The sequence below is a fragment of the Caretta caretta genome, chromosome 11, assembly GCF_965140235.1.
Source record: "Caretta caretta isolate rCarCar2 chromosome 11, rCarCar1.hap1, whole genome shotgun sequence".
In the NCBI taxonomy this organism is placed as follows: domain Eukaryota; kingdom Metazoa; phylum Chordata; order Testudines; family Cheloniidae; genus Caretta; species Caretta caretta.
The window spans coordinates 29,485,538-29,498,294 of NC_134216.1; the positions used below are offsets into that span (position 1 = coordinate 29,485,538).

General features: G+C 40.1%; 1 protein-coding gene across 6 annotated transcripts in view; it reads left to right on the forward strand.

The window, feature by feature from the left end:
* Nucleotides 1-12,757, forward strand: part of GALNT13 (polypeptide N-acetylgalactosaminyltransferase 13) — a 360,457-nt gene that overhangs the window by 222,071 nt on the left and 125,629 nt on the right. The window lies entirely within an intron of this gene.

The window sequence follows — 12,757 nt, forward strand, 5'->3', positions numbered from 1 at the left end:
TCAAGGTCCTTGAGCCCCAGAGTTTCCTAACCCGGGCCCAGTCCCTGTAGACCTTGCTTGACATAAGTAACTTGCCTCATTTCTTATTGGGCATAAGTGGGAAGGTGAATGGAAGGTTAAATTGTAAATTCTTGAGAAACAGTATGCTGGACTCAGGATGTGTGTGCTAGCTAAGATAAGCAGCAACAGCCTGATGCTAGGGACTATGGACAAGAGTAAAGATCAGGTTCCACATGAACAGTAGGTGTACAGGGAAACCAATCCAAAAATGTGTGGTGTAATGGATAGCAAATGTAATGTGTAAATGTACATAAAAGAGGCTTTCTGTCTAACTTTGGATGTGTGGTATGCACATAGCCACCCCCTACTCTTGAGTCTGATCAACTCCTTGTCGCTTTGCTGTATGCCAAATAAAGGAACCTGAATGGTGAAATCCAGTGTTTTGGATCCTAGAGATCTGGATGAGGTATTCTCCCAGAACTGGACAAGGTGTTCTAGATAAGCCAAGTAGAAGAGGTCTTGGAGGGAATCCCAACAATGCCTGTCAGTTGGCTCCAGTGGAACTCAACCACTTGGAACTCGCCTTGTTTTATTGGTCCGTGGGATTCCCTTAAAGTCCGCACCAGAGGGGGGAATCTGTGGGAACATTAATATAGCTCTAGGTAACCTCCACAGACCAATGGGTGGAGTGCACCGCTCTGGGGCTCACCTTTTCAGCTCCCCTACAAGGAAGCAACCTTTCCAACACAGTAGACTTACAAGGAGCTGTCCATATCTTGAAAAAGCGTGAGGATCCAGCTTCTTCTTGGTTATCACTCATCTATCCCCTTCTAGATGATGAAATGATAAGCTCCTCCATCTACCTCTCCATAAGGGCAAGCGTCCCTGATCTTGCTGTCAAACTGTCCCAACCCCAAATGAGCTAGCTGGCTTACAAACATCTGCCTGCGACTCTCAACATCTTACATTACAAAAGGCACCTGCAAAATCTACTTTGAGCTCAGTGGATTTTCATTAATGGCATCTGCTTTGTGCAAATATGTCCCTGTCTCAAAATTAGAATTTGGCCCAGGATATTAACCCTTAGGTCAGTATTGTTCTCAAATGATTATTTATGTGTTTAACGATTTGGATAAACTTTGGATAACAATATTGTTCTATAAAGCTTTTTATCACTTAAAGATTCAATTTGTATTACTACTTCTGTGCTAGGAAAATTAGGATGAGTGGGTAGCTTTACACATTGTATAATTCAGTGTTAAATTGTGATTTGCTTTTGCAGAATTTTACATTGTGATGAAGTTTTTAATTATAGTAAGTTTATAAGAGCTGCAGCTTTCTAAAGCAGAGAGTAGAGGTTAGATTTATTAATTACTTCAGAAACAAAGCAAATGCTTTAGGCTAAGTAAATGGATATTGAAAATACAAATCTAGCTTTCAGGCTTATTTAGACACAATGTTTAATTACAAACCTATGTTCCTATGTAAGCATTTATAATCATTAAATTACTTTCTCTTAAAATTGTATTGAAAAAAATGCCACTCACTCTGAAAATCACCACCCTCTCCTTGTCCTCTCCTCCCCCGGCATGCAATGTTGTTAGTTTTCAAATTATTTTCGAACATGGCCTTTCACATACTTTAAATACAGAAATCAAAGTAGAAGTGTGAATACAACATTAAAGTACCTAATTGTGCAGTCTTAAGACATGCAGGAACTCTGAAATTTGTGGGATTTTGGCTGCATGAGGACTGCAGGGGTGCTGGAACAATTTGTATAGTGGGGGCGCTGAGAGACATTGAACCAAACTGTAAACCCTGTATATAATTGAAACCACTTCAAGCCAGTGGGTGCAACAGCATCCTCAGCACCCGTAGCTCCAGCATCTATGGAGGACTGAGGAATCAAACTCTGAACTATATTTTGGATTAAAAAACCCTACAATACTTATATATTGAGGAATACTTTGAAACTGATTTATTTACCTCCCATAGGCCTCAAATGTTATTTTAGTCGTGTTTTTGAATGGCCAAAGATACATGTGTTGGTCCTGCAGAAAACTTGCACTGTTAATAACCATTTCTAAAAACTACTGGACCTGATTCTGCTCTGTTATACTGGTGTAAGTCCCAAGATCAGCAGAAGTACTCCTGATTTACGTTGGCGTAACTAGTCACAGACTTTAACATTGTGATATCAGAAATAGGAGATCGCTGCAGGATTCAAGTGAAGGAAGAGATTGGTTTTGTAGGGAAAGGTCTGTATTCAAACACATTTTCAACAACAAAGAAAAAATACCATATGACAAAACTAATCTTTGAATGAATTTTCACTAGTTTATAGTCTTTTTAAAAGTCCATTTAAATATAAATAATAAAATTATAATAAATATGGTTAACAAAGTAAAAATACAAGCAGAATTGTTGCAAATAAGCATAGTTTTCTTACATAAGAAGAGCGGCAAATATAACAGGAATCTCTTCATTGACTTCAGCCATAAAAGAAAAGGGAACATAACAGAGCTGAGGCAACAAGGTTGAACTGCAGCAAATATAGATACTGTTGTTTTAAAAGTTATATCTATTATTTTTCCTCACCAGTTCATCCCATCTGCCCCATCTTTTTTTCAGATAGTTCAGTAATTAAATAGATGTGGCCTTTTTAAGTTCAGGTAGGATAAGTAAATGTACAACACCATAAACAGGTAGACTTCCAAAACAAATTTCCATGGAGGAATTTTACGACTAGCTGAATACAAGATTTTGTATGTTAACTTGTGCAATTCTTCATTCCAGCGTAGAGGGCCTTGCACAATAACACCCACATCACTTTAAGCCTTTTATGTCAGGCTTAAATGGTTTGGGATTCCTGCATTGGAGCGAATTTAATAATCTCTGCAGGATCCAATGAATCCCAGTAGTCATTGGGCAATAGAAAGATATATCTATAATAGTGAGTGTGTCATGATGAGAACCAGCCCAAGTTAGCTAATACTCTTTCACAAATATTTTAGTGATGTGGTGTTGTTTTGGCTGTTCATTTAATTCAATTTTGTACTTGCTTCCTCCACTCCCACCCCAAAGTTTTATTTTTCACAAAATTTTGAGACTGCTTTTCATAGCAAAGCAAGCAAAAGCTCACAAATTTGATCAATGAAGTAGTGCAAAACTTCAAGGTGGGAGAATGGTGCCAGGGATAAGTACAGATAATGTTAGCGTGGGCATAGAGATTGCTACCTTGATCATTCATTGATCTAAAATGCTAACATTAGTACTGCTAATTAGAGCTATGCAAATAACTAATTTTTAGTGCCAATTAAACTTTTAGAAAATTTTCAGTGATCTGAAAAAGTTAAGAAGTTTCAGTCAAACGGAACATTTTGACCCAAAATGAAATGTTTTCAGGTTCTTTAACTTTTAAAAAAAAAACATTGCAGTAAAATTCAATATGAAATGGCCTTTCAGATAAAAATGTTTCATTTTAAAAATGTCAGAACAAAACACACACATGTTTTCTCCCAGTTCTACTCCTGATCAAAATTTCTACCCATTTCTTTTATTCCAAGCATTTTGTTTGCTGCCTTTTTACAAACTCAAAACCTGGCAAATGTCACAGGAAAAAAAATCCATGGAGAACATTTCCTCCAGCTGTCGTCCCTCACTGGTAAAGTATAATAAGGTAGGATTGTAATTGCTGGATGCAAATCATGCTTGAGGATACAGCCATAAACTATACAGCAAGAAAAAAGCCTGTGGTTTGTTTCCAGAAACACTGGCCTGCCAGCCTGGGAGTCTTTCCTGTGCATCAAAATCAAATATGCTGGGAGTCAAGACCTCACCATGAAGCCCTTAACTTTGCGGGAACAGTCAGTGAGGAGTTAGGGCCTGTATAAGAGGTTCTTCTAGTTGAACTGTTAAACTCATTAATCCACATGTCGCTAAGGGATTGTTTCACCAACTTGGCACTGCTCCCCTTTAGTAGCAGATTTCAGAGTAGCAGCTGTGTTAGTCTGTATTCGCAAAAAGAAAAGGAGTACTTGTGGCACCATAGAGACTAACCAATTTATCCGATGAAGTGAGCTGTAGCTCACGAAAGCTCATGCTCAAATAAATTGGTTAGTCTCTAGGGTGCCACAAGTACTCCTTTTCTTTTTAGTAGCAGACAATGTGATCATCATATTTCATCAGGGTGATGGCTGCAAATGGAGCAAAAAAGTAATCAAGTTCATGTAGAAAATTGAAAATAAAGTTACCAATTATAAGATGACCTTCTCTATAAGAAACGTGTAGATAAAATATTAAGTAACTATAGCTTATTCTTTTATAGGTCATTTCTGGATGTCAGAAGATTATCAATATTATTAAAATTCTTTTTATGCTTATATCCAATACAGATCTTTCATAGTTCATTAGTCTGTATAATATAGGTTTCTAGATAATACTGTTCGAGAACAAAGAGGGTTACATTAGTAATTAGTTCTCTGAAGCGATTATCTATTGGGCACATGCTTATCTACCCTGCTCTCTTTGGGAACTGATTCACTTGAATACTTACATTATGTCTTAAGAGAGAGAGAGGTACTGAGGTTATTCACACTGGTAAGGTGTTAAATATATCCTTTAATATAAGCATGGAATACACCAAATATTATGCCTCGAGGCAAAATCTTGCTGAATTGAGCTATGAATTGCTGTCTTGTGGCTAAAAGAAAAGGAGTACTTGTGGCACCTTAGAGACTAACCAATTTATTTGAGCATGAGCTTTCGTGAGCTACAGCTCACTTCATCGGATGCATACCGTGGAAACTGCAGCAGACTTTATATACACACAGAGAATATGAAACAATACCTCCTCCCACCCCACTGTCCTGCTGGTAATAGCTTAGCTAAAGTGATCATCAGGTTGGGCCATTTCCAGCACAAATCCAGGTTTTCTCACCCTCCACCCCCCCCACACAAATTCACTCTCCTGCTGGTGATAGCCCATCCAAAGTGACATCTCTTTACACAATGTGCATGATAATCAAGTTGGGCCATTTCCTGCACAAATCCAGGTTCTCTCACCCCCTCACCCCCCTCCCAAAAACCACACACAAACTCACTCTCCTGCTGGTAATAGCTCATCCAAATTGACCACTCTCCAAGTTTAAATCCAAGTTAAACCAGAACATCTGGGGGGGGGGGGGGGGATAGGAAAAAACAAGGGGAAATAGGCTACCTTGCATAATGACTTAGCCACTCCCAGTCTGTATTTAAGCCTAAATTAATAGTATCCAATTTGCAAATGAATTCCAATTCAGCAGTTTCTCGCTGGAGTCTGGATTTGAAGTTTTGAAGAGGCTCGTTCACCTGCACATCCACCAATGTGATATATGCCATCATGTGCCAGCAATGCCCCTCTGCCATGTACATTGGTCAAACTGGACAGTCTCTACGTAAAAGAATAAATGGACACAAATCAGATGTCAAGAATTATAACATTCATAAACCAGTCGGAGAACACTTCAATCTCTCTGGTCACGCAATCACAGACATGAAGGTCGCTATCTTAAAACAAAAAAACTTCAAATCCAGACTCCAGCGAGAAACTGCTGAATTGGAATTCATTTGCAAATTGGATACTATTAATTTAGGCTTAAATAGAGACTGGGAGTGGCTAAGTCATTATGCAAGGTAGCCTATTTCCCCTTGTTTTTTCCTATCCCCCCCCCCCCCAGATGTTCTGGTTTAACTTGGATTTAAACTTGGAGAGTGGTCAGTTTGGATGAGCTATTACCAGCAGGAGAGTGAGTTTGTGTGTGGTTTTTGGGAGGGGGGTGAGGGGGTGAGAGAACCTGGATTTGTGCAGGAGATGGCCCAACTTGATTATCATGCACATTATGTAAAGAGTTGTCACTTTGGATGGGCTATCACCAGCAGGAGAGTGAATTTGTGGGGGGGGGGTGGAGGGTGAGAAAACCTGGATTTGTGCTGGAAATGGCCCAACCTGATGATCACTTTAGCTAAGCTATTACCAGCAGGACAGTGGGGTGGGAGGAGGTATTGTTTCATATTCTCTGTGTGTATATAAAGTCTGCTGCAGTTTCCACGGTATGCATCCGATGAAGTGAGCTGTAGCTCACGAAAGCTCATGCTCAAATAAATTGGTTAGTCTCTAAGGTGCCACAAGTACTCCTTTTCTTTTTGCGAATACAGACTAACACGGCTGTTACTCTGAAACCTGTTTTGTGGCTGTGTACCAGAGAAGTATGACTCCACTGATAACCACAACCTATTAGCTCAATTTATAGATAAAATAGCTCTCCTCACCTAGTATGTGATGTAGGGTCTGTAGGAACCAGAGTTTTGAAATAAGCACAGTTTTAAAAGATTTAAAGAAAATTCCGATTATGAATTTTTGTAGGTCAAGTTCTTGACAAAACATTGTGGCTTACAAGGTAGGCCAAGTTTTCCATGTAATGCAGTCAGAGTCTAAGACGCATAAGGATTAGGTACATACCTCCCTGCACTTACATTACCTTCATGGATAGGCACTTCACACTGTTCGGAGCAGCTGTTAGGGATCCAGCGGAATGTGTTACTCTCCGATCTGTCTGAGCCACCCTGTGAGTGTGATGTCTATTGCTGCTTTCTGCAATCCCACCCTCAGTGCCTTATACTCCTAAAGGTAAATAAGGCATTTTTGTGTTCCTCTTTTAGAAAGTGGGATGCTGTTTGTTGCAGAGTGCAATAAATATATTTAAAGTATTCACGTATATAGTTTTATATAATATAATTATTTGGAAATTATGATCCTGCACTAAATGCATAAAATACAGTTTTTATGGCTGATCATTTTCAGTGCATGGGTATGGTGTATAATTTGAGCAGTCTCTCAAATGTAAAGATCAGTATTGTTAATTAACTGCAGTTGTGAGACAACTTTCTATGAGAAAATCTTGTGTCTGAACTGGAGGAATTTTCTAAAAGGTCATCTCAGCAACATGTATCATTTTCTTTTTGATTGAACAAATACTTCCAGAAAGCTACACATCCCTAGAAGCAACACTCTTTGTGAAGCCATCATGGATCAGCTGGAAGCTTTTGTAGACAGTGCATATGGAGTTCTGGTTTAGTGACATTTCAAATAGAGTAAGCTCTTGTATGCTACCATACTGAGGTCATAAACAATAAAGCCCAAGGATGCACTCTTTTGTTATAGTTTTGGTAAATGGAAAATGTTTCAGAGGAGGAAGTAGTCTCTAAGTTGAGTAACATATTTACGATAAATAGTCAATAAATCTAGTGTCCCCAGTCAGGACTCTCTAATGCTAGGCATTGGACAAACAAAGGTAAGTTGTTCTTTCCTGATATAAAAAAGCTTCCCACTTAAGCAACCAAGCTAAAAACAAATAGCAAGGGAGAAAAACAGTCAAATACATATTATCTATATAATAAGATTCCAGGATTGTCACTTTGTGTCTCATTCTGAAGACAAGTATATCTGAGGTATGAAATGATGGAAACAGCAACAAACAGGGTTGGAGAGGTGTTTTTGTTTGGAATATCACCAGCTTGAATTCTCACTAGGATTCACAATCTCTTACATTCCAATTTTTAAGTTCTTGGTCATTTGACTTTATCAAGCACTGGCTTTCAGCTACAATAAGGCATGCATCTATGCTGTGCCAGGAGACCTAGATCATTGTGATATCAGCAATAACTCAACTCTTCACCCCCCCCCCCCACACCTTACTTTACAGCTAATTTGCATGCAACAATCTCATTAGTTGAATGAAGGAGATTGCACAGATGGTGAATTACTTGGCCCAACTGACACTCCCTTGGGACAGCTCAGGCTCTCAACTACTAGCTTTTATTTACGTGACATGCACTAAATCAAATCAGTCCCTTCCTTTGCAACTCTCTGGTCTTCACTGACTTTACCCAATGTAGGGTTGTCCTCTTACAGGAACTTACCCCCAGCATGCTGTTCTTAGAGTCTGGCCCTTTCAACTGGCAAAGTTATGCAGCTGCTGCCTTACTACTGATGCCACTTCCTGCATCTCACTCTTTCAGCTGGTAAGTATTCTTGACTCCAGTTATGTTTTCCCTTTCCGATTCTGGAGGAGATGATACAGTCTCCCATTATTTATATCCATTGGGGCCTTAAGAAACATGGAATCTAGATCATAAACTCTAGTAAATTCAGGCATAGTGCTGGTGTCACAGATTAAGGGTTTGATCCTGCAGCCATTATGCAGCCAAAACTGTTGTTTTTTGCTGAGTGACTGTTAAAATGATCCAGGTGGCCAGAGAGGTATGCTTTATAATTTGCGTAGCCAGATATCAATTCTGCTATCACAAACTAGGTTTTACCCCCATTAAGGGAAATCCATAATTTCCAGAAACCCAGGAACAATCAATTATAGAAGTTGCAATTTCTTTAGTTGGCCTCACAGACATTTAGACCTTTAAATGTTTCCAGGATTCTGTATAAAAGCTGCTTCTAATGTACTTTGGCCAATGGTACCTAATTGTAGTACTGAGTTCTACTATAGTTCCCTCATAAATTTGAAGACTGAGCCCGTATAGATACATCTAGTAACACTGACTCTGAAGTGTAGCTCACTCAAAACCCTTTAAACGATAATTTCTCCTGTCTGATCAGCAAGCCTCCCTCCTCCAGCTGTCTAAAATGAGAGAGCTTTGATTCCTTATAGACACAATACCTGTTAGGGAGAAAATGTTGACAGATTTTCTTGTGTGTTAAGTTACGGCAGCAATTCCTGTATAAAAGGATACTGTATATGGTAATTTAACAATACTACTTTAAGTTAAAAATAGCAGTTTCATTTCATCTAGTGAAAAGGGAAGTTGTTCTGTATATCCATAGTGTTATTTTCCAGACACAAAACACAAAGAAAAGGGCAATTCACATTAGAATGCCATTATCAGTGTTGCAAATATGCTGTTTACTAAGAAAACTAAGATTGGTCTGAAGAATTATGTTGATAACATACTTAGGAAACCATATAGGGATGATTCAAAATATCATTCATAGAAGAGAGAGAGAAGTGAACAAACCTTTAAAAAATTCAATGAGAGAGCCTAGCAAAGAGTGTTCAAAAGCAAAATAACTGGACAACATCATGATTAACAACACCAAAATGATGAGCACAGCTGTCTCTGAAGCTCCCAAAGGTGCCTGTAGTGTAGATAAAGAGCTTCCTGAGCTTCTCTTTTTAGGGTCAGTGGTTAGTGCCCAAACAACTCATGAACAAAATACTTTTTTGTTAATGGTTTTTACAGTGCTCTCAGAAAATGCACCAAATGTCTCTGCAGCTCTGGTTAAAGAAAAACTAATGTATGTTCTTTAGTAGAAACAGTATTCATTACTTTAGTTTACGGTGGAAAACAGATGGGCTGCTGATTATGGGTTCAATCCTGCCACCACTGAAATCAGTGGGAGTTTTGACATTGACTTCAATGGAAACAGGATTAGGTGTATTGCACACTATTTCATTTACACTAAGGGCCTGGCACTAGCATGGGTGCTCTTGGGGGATGAGGGGAGGGAGTCTTTCCACCCAGGATAATATCCATTCCCAAAGGGAGTGGAGAGGTTGTCAAGGTTCCTCCCCCACTCTGAACTCTAGGGTACAGATGTGGGGACCTGCATGAAAAACCTCCTAAGCTTATCTTTACCAGCTTAGGTCAAAACTTCCCCAAGGTACAAAATATTCCACCCGTCGTCCTTGGATTGGCCGCTACCACCACCAAACTAATACTGGTTACTGGGGAAGAGCTGTTTGGACGCGTCTTTCCCCCCAAAATACTTCCCAAAACCTTGCACCCCACTTCCTGGACAAGGTTTGGTAAAAAGCCTCACCAATTTGCCTAGGTGACTACAGACCCAGACCCTTGGATCTTAAGAACAATGAACAATCCTCCCAACACTTGCACCCCCCCTTTCCTGGGAAATGTTGGATAAAAAGCCTCACCAATTTGCATAGGTGACCACAGACCCAAACCCTTGGATCTGAGAACAATGAAAAAGCATTCAGTTTCTTACAAGAAGACTTTTAATAGAAATAGGAGTAAATAGAAGTAAAGAAATCCCCCCTGTAAAATCAGGATGGTAGATATCTTACAGGGTAATTAGATTCAAAAACATAGAGAACCCCTCTAGGCAAAACCTTAAGTTACAAAAAAGATACACAGACAGAAATAGTTATTCTATTCAGCACAATTCTTTTCTCAGCCATTTAAAGAAATCATAATCTAACACATACCTAGCTAGATTACTTACTAAAAGTTCTAAGACTCCATTCCTGGTCTATCCCCGGCAGAAACCCCCAGCATATAGACAGACACACAGACCCTTTGTTTCTCTCCCTCCTCCCAGCTTTTGAAAGTATCTTGTCTCCTCATTGGTCATTTTGGTCAGGTGCCAGCAAGGTTACCTTTAGCTTCTTAACCCTTTACAGGTGAGAGGAGCTTTCCCCTGGCCAGGAGGGATTTCAAAGGGGTTTACCCTTCCCTTTATTTATGACAGAGGTGGTGGGGTAATGGCCCTAGCATGCCCTACTGACCCACAGTGTTAGCCATATATGGTGATTGGGAAGACACTGGAGCACCCAAAGGGATGGTATGTGGGCACCTACCATAGTCACCAGCAGCTCAGACAGGGATTACATATCCTGAGGAACAATTGCTCCCCATGTTCCCTTTGTGGATGGGTGGCTCTAAACTGACTCAATGCAGGTCTTTGCATATCTGGCTTAATTTGGTCTCAACTCCAGTAGGTCTCGTCTACAGGCAGTTTTTGTATCACTGTGACTATATCTGTTTAGAAACCAACTTAAAGAGTTGCAATCCCTTAGTGTGAATACAGAATAAGGGTGCTTATCGTTATATCTTGTTCCCTGTGAGGCACCTTTATCCTGCTCTAACTGCATCTGCAGTGGGAGGTTGTACCACTTTAACTATGTGAGTGTCTAAGGGCATGGCTACACTTGCAGATGTAGAACGCTGGGAGTTAAACCAGCCTTTGCAGACCGCAGTAGGGAAAACGCTCTCTTGTGTTTACACTATCAGCTGCAAGGGCACTGGGGTGGCCATATTAGCAACTCTTGCAACGCCACAAAGAGCAGTGCATTGTGGTAGCTATCCCAGTGTACAAGTGGCTGCAGCGTGCTTTTCAAATGGGAGAGGAGTGGAATGTGACGGAGTGTGTTGTGTGTATGTGTGGGAAGAGACAGTGTGTTGTGTGTATGTGGGGGAAGAGACAGTGTGTTTTGGGGGCCATAGAGTGTGTCAGCATGCTGTCTTGTAAGTTCAGACGGCAGCAGACCCTCTTCCCCCGCCTCTCTCTCTCTCACACACTCACAGCAGCAGCATTCCACAGTAATGGTTTGCCTTGTCCCAGAGCAGATGAGCATGCCAGCTGTCAGAAACGGAGCTTTGAAAGGGGATATCCGCATGCCTGCAGCCGAGTTCAAAACAAGAGTGGCCGCTTGTCTTCAGGGGATTATGGGACGTTTCCAGAGGCCAGTCACAGTGCAGTAATGCAACATGTCATCCACACTGACACCTGGGCATTTCAGCCAGGCTGCAGAAAGCTTCATGCTTCTCTTGGAGGTGGATTACCAGGAGCGCTCCAGCTTCAGAGTCTAGGTGCTCTACGTGCCTTGGGAGTTAGGTTGCTGCTTTAATGCCAAGTGTAGCCAAGTCCTAAGATGATCTAGTCATAGTGGAACAAACTGTATATACAAGCCTTTACTCAGTGTTTGAACTGTAGGTAGTTGAATGAGTTCCCTTGATTTCCCTTGAAAAGAAGCAATTATGTTGAAGATCTGGATTTTCTCATGAAAATGCCAAGGGAAAGGAATAGTTTTGTGTGCCTTCACGTTTGCACAAGCTAATTTTTTTTCTATTAGAAGTTAATAACCTTCAGACAACTTTCTGTAATATTTTAAACTTTAGATGACACTAGGTCTAAGTTAATAATGATGTAGGTTCTTGTTGGGATTCCCTCCAATGCCTTTTCCACTTGGCTTATCCAGATCGTCTGGTACAGTTCTGGGAGAACACTTCATCCAGTTCTCTGAGATCCAGAAAACTCAGTTTGACTCCACATTTTGTCACTCTCAGGTTTTTTTTATTTGGCATACAGCAAAGCTATGCTGAGTTGATCAGACTGAAGCATAGGGTTGAGCATAGGGTGTACCACACACCCAAAGTTACGCAGAATCCTCTCCCTTCAGATGCAGCTCTCATTGCATTTACTAAGTATTACATCACACATTTTTTGATTGGCTTGGTCTCTTTGCAGGAAACAATCCCTGTACAACATGCTCAGTTCATGCATTGTCCATGCTTGACCTCCTCTTTACATCCCTAAGTATATTGTCCATTTTTAATAAATGCTTCCCTGGGTATTCTCCCTTTTATTTTAGCTGGCTCAGACATTGTCTTTTTAGCCCGCTGACCTATTTATTTCAGCCTAATGATCTGTTTACCTCCCTAATTCTATTCTGCAAAAAAGGAGGCCTCTCTTCATGTGTTCATTACTCATGTCAGGCCAGATCTATAGTTCTTAATGTGAAAGAATACGCACAGTTTATGTGAAATCTAAATAAGTAGATTAAGTTTTATTTTTTTTAACAAATTATCTGCCTCAGAAGATTAGTGCCCTAACCTTTCTATGCCAAGTACATCTATTTTTGGCATCCTACCAGCTTAACATTGGATGACTGAGGAAATAGGTCACATT